Source organism: Lutra lutra, chromosome 11 (genome assembly GCF_902655055.1).
Source record: "Lutra lutra chromosome 11, mLutLut1.2, whole genome shotgun sequence".
Classification (NCBI taxonomy): Eukaryota; Metazoa; Chordata; class Mammalia; order Carnivora; family Mustelidae; genus Lutra; species Lutra lutra.
Genome location: NC_062288.1, coordinates 58,409,075 through 58,421,208, shown reverse-complemented (window position 1 = coordinate 58,421,208; position 12,134 = coordinate 58,409,075). Strand labels below are relative to the sequence as shown.

The 12,134-nt window shown below is 42.6% G+C and overlaps 1 non-coding gene across 1 annotated transcript; it reads right to left on the bottom strand.

Annotated features, from left to right (window-relative positions):
- Positions 1–11,740: 11,740 nt before the first annotated feature.
- On the bottom strand, positions 11,741–11,899 carry LOC125081562 (U1 spliceosomal RNA). The gene has a single exon (XR_007121755.1). It is a non-coding gene; the product is annotated as a U1 spliceosomal RNA (small nuclear RNA).
- Positions 11,900–12,134: the final 235 nt, after the last annotated feature.

The following is a 12,134-nucleotide window of genomic DNA, read 5'->3' as shown; positions in this document are numbered from 1 at the left end:
CTTCTCACAAACCCGTGACATACAGTCTCCATTCCAGGCAGGAAGGCCCTCTGAGCATACCCCCTCCATTCTGGGCTCTGGACCCTGGTTTACCCTGTCTCCTTGATTTCTTATGCCTCACTCTCCTACTTCCTGGATTATATTTCATTTATTTATGTATTTATTTATTTATATATTATTTATTTATTTGACACAGAGAGAGATATGGTGAGAGAGGGAACACAAGCAAGGGGAGTGGGAGAGGGAGAAGCAAGCTTCCTGCTGAGCAGGGAGCCTGATGTGGGCCTTGATCCCAGGACCCTTAGATCACGACCTGAGCCAAAAGCAGACACTTAGTGGACTGAGCCACCCAGGACCCCTTTGCTTGGATTTTAAGATGCAGCTCACATACTACCTCCACCATGAACTTTTCTCCGGTTCTATGGGCTATAATTGTTTTCCTTATAGGGCTAACTCCTATGGCCCCAACGATTCTAAGTTCCTATTGCATGGGTGAATCCCATCCAGCAACCATTCGTTAGAATTTACTTGTTCTCACATTTTTTTTATATGTTCTATATAGCGAGGGCCTGTGTTAATCCACCTTTCTAGCCTTCAGCTTCCTGCTCTGTAAAATGCTGATCGTAGCAGCTCCTGCTCCAGAGGATAGTGGTAAAGATGAGGTCAGTCAATAGATACAAAGCAAACGCCTAGCACCTAGAAAGTGTTCAAGAAGCGTTAGCTATTATCGTTCTGGGCACATAAGTAAGGGATCGATAACAGCTCGTTTGATCATCGCCCAGGAGTCACAGAGAAGCTATCAGGCTAGGCTCAAGTGCTTCACAACCATCTGACCTGACATCGTGTATCTCGTAAACAAGACGTTAACTCATTTGACAAATATTTGCTGAGTGCTAACCAGATACACCCTATACTGTCAATTCTGGCCTTAACTTGATTTTTACCTATGTGGCCAGCCAGCCATTCACATCCAGAATAAGCAGATATATTAAATTTAAATATATATATATATTTAAATATAAATTAAATATATATGTGTGTGTGTGTATATATATATATATATATATATATATATATATATATATAAAATATATTCATCAGGGAAGCTTTGAATGCATATCTTGGCTCAACCATAATGGCTCTGAGCAAATAACCTTTATTTCCTCTACTGGATAATAACTCTATAAAGTTTGTTTCTCTATTTCACTACCTGTCAAAAGAACCAACTGTAGTTTAAATTGTACACTGGTCAGGTATGTGTCCTCTGTCTCTTCTCTTATTCACATCAGACCTGGATGTGAACAATGTCATCTCCTGGTCCTGATCTGATGCTCCACGGGCTCGTTCTGGGACTGTGAGTTATTCTACTTGCTCCTCTTTAGAAAGAGCCTCTAAGCCTCCAAGGAACTCCTCAACCTCATTCATATCATTACCCTTTTTAAATTGACAGATGGAGGAGATTGGATCTTGTCCCCCAAATGTTATATGAGAAAGAAGGAAGCCCATACCCTTACCCATTTGTCATCTTCCTCTTCCTAGTCCCCTATTTTCTGCCCTTCCTGAATTAAATTACTTATGTGCATATGCACACACTTCTACACACAGTTCGCTAGGGTACTCCTAAGCACAAGGCCCTAAGATCTATTTTTTTTTTTTAAGATTGTATTTATTTGACAGAGAGAGCACAGCGAGAGAAGGAACACAAGCAGGGGGAGTGAGAGAGGGAGAAGCAGGCTTCCCGCTGAGCAAGGAGCCTGATGCAGGGCTCCATCCCAGGACCCTGGGATCATGACCTGAGCCGAAGGCAGATGCTTAAAGACTGAGCCACCCAGGCGCCCCTCGAAGATCTATTTTTCAAAAACTATCAGTGCCTCGTACCCCCCAGCCCCGTACACTTGCTCAATTCTGCTTGCCAATAGATGAAAACTGACCTAACTGTCATCATGGAAATGGAATGCTTTGCTTTTCCAGTGGTTTCCACATGTTCGTGGGCTGTGAACTCTACCCCCTTCTGAGTCACAATTTCTGGAGGTAGGGCTTGGGAACCTGGATGTTTGACAAGCATCCAGGTACTTCCCCTATACACTAAAGTTGTGTGCGGAGCCTGGCCCACGTGTCCCATTCACATTAACGCACACGGGCTAGACAAACCCTGTTCTCCATTGGTTCAGAGCCGGAGCTTCACCAAAAGGGCCAGACCGATGCCATTCGGCTCTGGCTCGTTGGACGGCCCCAACTACCAGTGTCGGCTTGTTAGATGCCAACTCCCTGGGACTCGGTCCTGAAGCATGGTGTTTTCACACACTCCCGCAGTGGGTTATATCACCAATGGGGTCTTCCCCTTCTGTTCTCGGCCTTTGTGATGTTTGGCTTTCCTAATGAGGTTCAAGTTCCTTTGGGTATGAGATCTGCTCACCTAGGCATGGTCCAGTAGCCTGGATTCCTCAGGAACAGGTTGCTGCATTCCAGGAGGTAGCGTATTCTAGAGCAGATCATGGATTTCACAATTTTGAACCATGACTTAGTGTAAGAAATCCATTTTATGCTGAGACTCAGAGTCCATACAAACACACACACACACATACACACACACACACACGTATAAATATACCCAGTGAACAAACAAATCTATCCATATGCCCTTTGATATCTTCTACTCTGTTTCATTGGAAAGATAGTGGATAGGTACAAAATCTAGGCAGTCTAGAGTGTCCATCCAGAACTGGATAGAAACTACAGTTCTACCCTTCATCATTTTCAAATGAGTTCTGAGTCCACAGTCTCCCTACATCCTGTACAGAGCCCAGATGATGCAGTTTCTTACTTGCATTCAAGAAAGCCCATCACACCGCGAGCAAGGGAGGGAGACATTCACATAGGCTTCTGGGGGTTAGATGTGGAATTATTTTTAAAATATGCTGCTCCTTCTCAACACACCTTCAGAATATCTGGTGACAAGTCTTGGAAACAGAAGTGGAACAGCTTCTCAAGTAATCCCCCCCTCCCCGCCACCTGTCCTGGAGACAGGACAGGGCCTACCTTCTGAAATTCACTATAGCTGGGAGCCACTTTCGTATTTGCAAGTGCACACAAAGTTGAGACTCTTTCCCCTGTTAATAGCAAAGTACTTGCAATATATACCACAACCAGCCGCCTGGGATCACACCACGGCTGACAAGCAGGTTCATCTGACCAGGCTACACCTTCCTCATGAGCTCTCCACACCTGCCACCCAGCCACCAGCCTCCCCTTTCCTCATGCCATTTCCCTTCCCTTCTGAGCTTTCTCTCTTCCTTTCTGAATGGTTTTCACCTCCCACGATTTCTCTCCCTGAAACCTTCTGGCACCTTCTGTCTGTGCTGGGGAACTCCCTGCTTGCATGATTGATGGTAAGCATATGCAGCTTAAATCCAAATGAAGAGAGGGAAAAACTAGGTCTTGCTGTTCTTTGGATTAACTGCCGTGTCCTAGAAATAGCAAGTGCTCAATGCGGAGTTCCCCCTACGAGCCAGACTCTAAGGTTTGCACTTGTGCCTTCTGGGTCCCTCCTTACTGGTAGGTGGAGGCAATGTGGCAAAGTGCTCATCGGCACAGATTTGGGGGCTGGGTAGTCCCGTTTGAGTCCCAGCTTTACATATACCAACATAGAAAGTTCTCGAAAAAAAATATTACTAAGGGTTGAAGGTAGGGAGAAACAAACTACAGGGCAGTGCGCTTACTCTGCTAAACCTGCAAGTGAATGAACATGCGCACACGTTTGTTAATGGCACGGAGTTTCTTTGAGTGAATCCAAAAGAAACTGGCACTAGCAGCTTCCTCTATGAAGGGAGAGAAGAAAGGAGACTTACTCGCTTATTTTTCACTATACGCCTTTTGAATTTAGTTACACATGCGTATATGTCTAAGTCCACACGTTTAAAAATTCAAAAGATTCCAGTTCTGCCGTTTACTAGCGGTGTAAGTTTTAGAAAGTTGTTTGCTTTTCTGAATCCTCAGTTTTCTCATCTGTAAAACGGAGCCAGGAAAGCCCACCTGACTGGACTGGGCCGATTAAATACGATAATGCCTACGAAATACCCAGCAGATGGCCTCGCACTTGTACTGTGAGAGTTCACAGAACGGTAGCTATTAGCATTCCCGGCCTGGCCCAGGTATTTAGAATCTGTCCCTTGTCCTCTTATATTAGCTCAAAGGCTAGAACCAAGGAAAATCGTGGCCATGGCCTGCCTTCACCACCTCTGTCGTGGTGCTCAGTGGCTTCTAGAAGGTCAGTGCCCACAGTAGCTCCTGACACCCTTCATTTCACATCTTCAAGAATTCTTCCATTCCCTTTTTACCCTCAGGCTACTCTGAGCTTTTGGTCCTTCCAATGTTTGTTCTCTAACTTAATCCCTCACACATGCCTCAGATGACTAATGAGCATTTTAAAAAACTGGAAATTCTTGAATTAAAGCAAAGAGCTTCTACCCCAAGGTACCTGACTTTCAACTGGTTGCTTTCACTCTGGTGAGAGAGCTCTTCAAGCAGTGATTCATTTCAGCTCTTGTTGCTAAGTCAGCCTAACCTTGTCAGAGGTGTTTGTGAGTCAGATCACCTCTCTGCCTTAATTAACTTTCTGTTGTTGTTAAGACGGTTATAAGCTGATTTATTTGCTTTACCTGAAGTCATGGGACATAAATAAAAGGTCGAATTTCAAGGGGTTACAAGTTGGTGCAAAATGACTGTCAACTCCTGCTGTGCAAGTTTTCTCCTGAAAACGTTTGGTGGTGGCGGCCATATTGAAGCGGGTTACACTCCAGAGTCTTGTTCAAGGACATCTTATTCAAGCACAAGATGTATTCTAACTTGGAATGGAGGACAGGGAGGTGTAGAAAACTGATATTACATGCTAGTACTTCATGTTAAAACACGATAATGGCTCACCGTTTATTGAGCGCTTACAATGCGCCAGACCCTAGGCTGGGCACTTAGTTTAGTTCTTACCCTCAGTCTACAAGGATTTGTCCCCATTTTACAGATAGGGAAATTAAGGGACTAGCTTGAGAAGTTAATAAGGGCCAGGGCATCTACCCCGACCACTGGCCACAGAGCACCTGCTCTTAACCACTTTCTAGATCTGGGATCCAAAAACCTTTCCTATGAAGGACCATATAATAAATATTTGAGGCTTTGAGAGTGGAAAGCAGTCACAGGTAATATGTAAACAAATGAGTGTGTCTGTGTTCCAATAAAACTTTACTGATGAGGAGTAAAATTTGAATTTTATACAATTTTCATATGTTATTCCTTCTTCATTCTTCATATGTCACTTTTTAAAAAGATCTTATTTATTTATTTGACAGACAGAGATCACAAGTAGGCAGAGAGGCAGGCAGAGAGAGAGAGAGAGGAGGAAGCAGGCTCTCCGCTGAGCAGAGAGCCCAATGCAGGGCTCAATCAGAGGACCCTGAGATCATGACCTGAGCCGAAGGCAGAGGCTTTAACCCACTGAGCCATCCAGGTGCCCCTTCATATGTCATTCTTTTGATTTTATCTCCCACCATTACAAAATGTCAAAACCATTCATAGCTCATAGGTACAGAATAGGTGGTGGACCCGATTTAGCCTGAAGACCCTCGTTGACCATCTCTTATTTTAGATCATTGAAAACAGGACCCATTGTGGGAGAATGAAAAATGTCTATAACAGGCTTGCCTAACCTATTCTAGATCCTTTAGGACTTCAGCCAGGGCCCAAATGAAAAGATGGGGAGAAATTTGGCCTCCCTGTCTGCCTTAATTCTCATGCTCACAGTGCATTTTGTCACTTGTCACCCGAGGCCACTCTCTCAACACCCAGAGCCTCCCTGCTCTCCTGGGGTGCTCAGAGACCCCCAGGGGACCCCCGCATAGACTGCCTGCCCCAGCAGTTTTCCTGCCTCCCTGTCCTCTGCCTTCCATTTCCTCAGGGACCCGGCACCAGCTAAATTGCTTTCTAAAAATTGGCCTTAATGCATTTGCATTTTAAAGAAAGTTTCTTTCTGGACAGAGCGGTTCAAAGATTGGCCTCTCTGAAGCATTCAGCCTGGGATGATGGGTGAGGGGCATTGGGGATGGGAAAAATGATGCTTCAAGAAAGAGATTCTTATTACCCTTAAAATCACACCTAGACAGAGCCATAGGTGAGGCCGGCCCTGGCCAGAGTCCTAGGGCTTCCCAGGCCCCTGGATAAGTTTGGATGTGGATAGGGATGGGCCACTGAGGACATCCTGTGAAAACCCTCAAAGGCTCTTCACCAGACAGGCTGACGTGGCCAAGATGGTTCAGAACTCACAGTTCTGACTGACTGATAAGATTGAATTGCTGACAGCCAGATGCAGGAGGCTTGACTTTCTTCCTTGGTCCCTTAGTCAGATTTCCTCTGCGGTGACAGCCACCCTCGACGCCCCCCCTCTGTGGCCAGACAGCCCATGGGAAGATGTTGCATCAGCTTCGTGGTCCTTTTAGTTCCATCTGGCCGTTCCCAAGTACCATATGTGGGGGAGGTTGTCTGAAGCCCTGGGACAGAGCAGAGAAGCAGAACGCCAGTCTTCTCGAAGGGAAGCAGGCTCGCCTGGCTGTCTTGTGTTTCCTGAGCTTTCTTGGAATTGTTTGTACTTCTCTCCCATCCCAAATATCAGTTATTGACATTTAATCTTATGTCAACTACGAATATGTTTCTGAGCCTACCAGATCCGTCTGCATCTCTTTTAGCCCCTTGTCTACCTCCCAAGAATAAATATAGGTCTTTGTCATAAGTCTTCCTGGAAAGGTGGGAAAATACGTTTTATGATGGATCCAGCCTAGACCCTATGACTGGACAGAGCTTTTTCTGTAGTATTCCTGTGGTAATTTCAACTGGGGAAGGGAAATATTCAGCAAGACCATGTTTAAGGCAGAGTAAGATAGGAAGAAATGCCTCATCATTATTCTCACAGAGTTAGACTTTCCCAAGCAAATGGCCTTTTTTGTTAAAAGGCTAATTTTTTTTCTTCTCAGCCACGTGTAGATGTGCATATATGTGGTGTGTGTATGTGTTTGGAACTGGGAAAACAATGGAAAGAACTGTTGATTTTTATTTCCTTTGGAGCTTTTTGTTGTTGTTTTGTTTTGTTTTTATTATTCTCAGAGTAGGTCAGTTTTAGGTAGTCTTTAATAATCCCAGAAATCTTAAAAAAAAAAAAAAAAAAGGGCGCCTGGGTGGCTCAGTGGGTTAAGCCGCTGCCTTCGGCTCAGGTCATGATCTCAGGGTCCTGGGATCGAGTCCCACATCGGGCTCTCTGCTCAGCAAGAAGCCTGCTTCCCTCTCTCTCTCTCTCTCTGCCTTCCTCTCCGTCTACTTGTGATCTCTCTCTGTCAAATAAATAAATAAAATCTTAAAAAAAAAAATAATCCCAGAAATCTTCTTTTACGGGGAGGAACAAAACCAGTAAAATGAATAGTTGGCCTGGATGTTATTGGTATTCCCACATAGCTTCAGAAAGAAAATGTGTAGAGTAAATATCTGTCTTTGATCCCTTTTACCTCCAAGATCAAGTTTGGCTTTCAGATGTGGCCTATAATATCTTTATATTAATACACTATATTCAAAGCTCATCAATATTTCAACAACATTTTGAAGCAGATAGTGAGTGGGAAGTATATTCAGCTTTTGTGTCTGTCTCAGAGGTGTGGATTTAGGGTGGATTGATTAATTCAGAATGTTAAGGCTAATAATGACGTTTTGGATTCTGAGTTTGGAGGTCTATAGATAGACTTATTGCTGCTGAAAAATGGTGACTCCATTCATTCCATGGAGCTTTTTCAAGACTGTACTCTTGCTACACCCACAGATTGGAATTTCTCTTCTTGTCTGAACAGAGGAAGGGAGCAGTGAACAGGCAGGCAAGAGGAAGCACGTGAGCGGGCAGCCTACTCACACGAATCAGTTCCAGACAGCCCAGATTCTAAAAGAATGTCTGAAAGAGGGGTAGGCATTATTTAAATTTGTTTCAATTTAGTCTTCTACATAATCAGTCTAACGACAGCAATGTTGCTATGGTGATGTCCCTTACACATGTGGGATGACGATCAGAGCTATAACGGTATATGATAATGAATACCATTTATTGAGCATCTACCACATACTAAGAAGCTATGCATGTTATCTCCAAGGTGGAGATCTGGAAGGTGGTATTTTCTTCATTTTTCAGATGAGGAAACTGAGGCTAAGAGAGATTGTGCTACTTGCCCCGACCCACAGAGCTAGTGACTTGCAGAGCAGCATTTTTGCTCAGGACTGCTGACCGTAGCGGGTCCCCGCTCTTTCCACCCCCTTACCCCGTGCCACCTGATCCCGCTAACAGGGCGCATGCGCGAGGCCCGCAGCGCCCCGGGAGTCTCGGTTCTCCTTTGTCTGCAGCCGGGCTCTGCGCGTCCTGGTCTGAAGCAGCCCGGCTTTGTTTTCCTGTCTGTTGCATCCTTTGCGAGACCTTTACTCACTCCCTGAGTGGTTGCTTCAGAGCACAGTATGAGAGATGTTTGGTGTTATCAAAATTTATGTTCACCGTCTTGTGACATGAAATGGTCCATGGGGCAAAGACAAAAAGCTGGATAACAGAGCAGCGGAACTGTATGCAAGGACTAACATTTAATAAATTGTTACAGAAACACTTCAAAACCTAGTGAGTTACGTGAGTTGAAAGAACCAGATATGTGGATCTGGGCAATGTAAAGACTTCTTGGAGGTTGTAGCAATAGTGAAATGATGATAGCACAAATCCCTTGACTCTCTCCTGCCTCTGGTTTTTATTTTATAATGCATTCTTTGAGATCTCATTATTTTTAATAATATCTTACTCTACTAAAAATGATTCTTCTTTTCCTATCGTACATGATTGTCTTTAAATTTCTCTTAAAAAAGAACTGAGAAGGAATACTATTTCAGAGAAGAGTTTCTAGAAATGTCTACCATGACACTATTGCTTGTTAATAAACACTGTTGAGGAAGTTGGGGCGACCCCTTCAGAGCTTATAAATTATGCAGAATATTGAATTAGAGTCTTAAACAAAGTGATTAGAAGTGAGTTGTGAGAGAGGAAGATATGTGAAGAAGAAGGAATTTTGAGTTTGTTTGGTCATTTGTTTTTAAAGATACGTTTATATGACAAAGCATCCCTATCAGGTTACCTCGTTTTGTTTTTGACACTTATTTAAATTCTGTAAATATTCTACTAAAAGCTAGCATATTAAATACCATAAGTTTGAGTCCTTCCTTTCTTCTTTTCCTTTCCTTCCTCTTACCCTGTCTCCTCTTCTTCCCCCGCCTAATCATATGGCACCATTCCCTGGTGGGAATGAGACAAGCATTTGAAAAAACATATTAATCTTTTTATTTGCTTAGAGATGCCATTTGAAGTGAAGTCTCCATACTTTTCTTCCTTTATATCAAAAAATAAAATGTTTATCTTGAAATGAGTCTAGTTGAAGTCTAAAAGACAGAGAGACCTATTTTAGCTGTAAGGTATTTTTGTAGAGACTCTGATGGCAAATGAATTGAGGGAAATGCTAATTGATGCACTGTGGAAATGTAATGTTATTGTCTTGCTGTCAGTGTAACCTGGAGTGATATATAGCCACCTCTCCCTGGCATGGGAGATTAATGAAATGACTCTAATTTTGGCAACCCTTGCACATGGAGAGTGGGTAACATAACTCTAAGCTGATTTGTGCAGAGGGCGGAGCCGGCTTGAAAGAGCACTTCATAGCTTCTAGTCATTTTGGTGACATTCTTGGGGCTATCCGGTGCAGGCTGTCCTGAACCTCCTGTGCCTCTTTCCCTGCCTGTTCCAAGATGGCGCTGACTACAGTCAAACTCACATCCCCCACCAGATGATAGGCCCTTTCAATGATTGCGTTTGCCAGTTAATAAACGGTTACCAAGTACCAAGTGGTACTTTGGTCTACTGTAAAAGAATAAATCTTTTGGCTATAGTTTCACCTCGCCCTCTCAAGGTGCTTTGTTTCTGTGGTAGCTAAGACAGTGGGCTTCAAATTGACTGGGGGTTCAAATTCTCCCGTAGTACCACTTCATAGAGGCGTTAGAGTGATTACGTGAGGCCTGTGTGCGGCAGAACACAGTGCCTAGCACAGAGTAAAATTCTTTGTAATAATTTTTTTTTCTTCAAACAGAACCTCCTCAGGGTTGTGGTTCAATGCTTTTCTCTAAACAGCCTGTATTAACAGAGACCATCGATCAACAGTGGCCACCATCATCACAGAAAGAGACAACCAGGCACCATGACGCTTCTCATGGAAGCACATGACACCTCTAATAAAGTAGTCTTGTCAAAAAAAATCAAACCTGAATCTAATCAGCGCTCCATCTAACCATCACCTCTCGGAAAATAATAGGACACAGAGGGCAAAACCCAGAATGTGGGAAATTCTAGGACAAATGACTCTATGTCTTCAATAACTGAATGGCCAGGAAAATTAAAGTGGGGGAGGGGCACCTATAGACTAAAAAAAGATCGAAAGCTGTGACAGCCAACTGTAACACGTGGGCCTTATTTGGATGATTTGGGCAAACTAAAAAAAAGCACTAAGGAGACAACTAGGAAAAATGAACACTGTGTGGATGCTTGATGAAACTAAAGAATTATTGCTAATTATTTAGTGGTGGTAATGGTTTGCGATTCGTACTTTTTTTAAAGTTTATTTTTAGCAATGTGTACTTAAATGGTTTAGAAATATGCACTTAAATATTCACTTAAAATTCATGGATAAAATGATATGATGCCCAAGTATATATGAAACAAGAGTGGCCTTAGATGGTAGTTCCTGGAGTGCCAAGATGGGTCAAGATGGGGATATTACTATACTGTCCTCTCTACTTTCATGTATGTTGAAATACTCCTTGAGAAGAGCTAAAAATGAATCTGAAGAAAGCAAATTACTGTTTTGCTTTCTTCAGCCAAAAACTCTGCCAAACTCTAGCACGCATTCAATCTAAAGCAACAAATTCCCAGAGTCCCTTAGCAACTGATCCTTTCCACCCAAATCATGGTGCCCGTTTCTAGGTCATTGATTACAAGAGGCTTCCTTACTCAGGTGGATGATTTCTCCCAACATGGTTTATTATCTTTAACTGAATTTGAGAAAATGGCTGTTTCAGGTTGGTTTCTGTCACCTGGCTCTGAGGTCAAATACTGCTATCAGGAGTTGACAGTTGCTATTTGGCTTGAGGTACTTGAGGTCATGGTCATTCCATTATTTTTCTAAGACTGCAATTTTTGAACATGCCTTTACTGGATATCAGGTGCTCAGTTGGCCATTTTTTAAATGGATGACATCAATATCAAGTGGCATATAAAAGCTATCCCAAACTATGATTGCCTTATTAATCAATTCATAAAACTGATCAGGAAAATGTTCAGGGATCTGTTAATGTAGTAATTAGGAAATAAATCTAAAACCTACTTCTTTTGGATAAGTAGTCTTTTAAAAAAGTGTGGTGATAAAGTTCCAGCAAACAAATGCATCTTATTATTTAATTTGCTCTTCTCTCTCTTGACCTATACTTTTTGTTCTGTGGCAATGTGTCTAGTTAGCCACTAAAAATATTTCTCTTTTCTGAATGAGGCTAGCTGTAATTCGACAGATCAGGTTCCTTTTGTTGTTCTTTTCTTCTGTCTTGGAAAAGCTGAGCATACTATTTCAAGGTTATTTTTTATTTTTTATTTTTAAGCGCGAATGCAGTCCCCCGCTACCACAAATTATGCAGTCGAGTTTCCCATATTTGGGGAAGTTGCAGGGGTCAGCACATCTGGAGTGCAGTGGATAAGCCTTGCCCTGGGAAAACCACCTTCATGATCACGGTATCTCCTCTGCCAGGTAAGTATCAATTTCAAGGTTATTAAAAGAAATCCAGAGCTAAAAGGTTAGATATATATTTTGAATGTTTAAAAATCATTCCATATAAATACGATTCTTTCTTTGTGCCATCACATTTAATCAATATGGGCAACATGAGCCTTTCAGAAGTAATAATCAGTTTATCAGGACTCTGGACCAAACCATTTACTGTTAAATGAAAGAAAAATATTTATCTTATTAAAATCACTGTACTGGAGAATT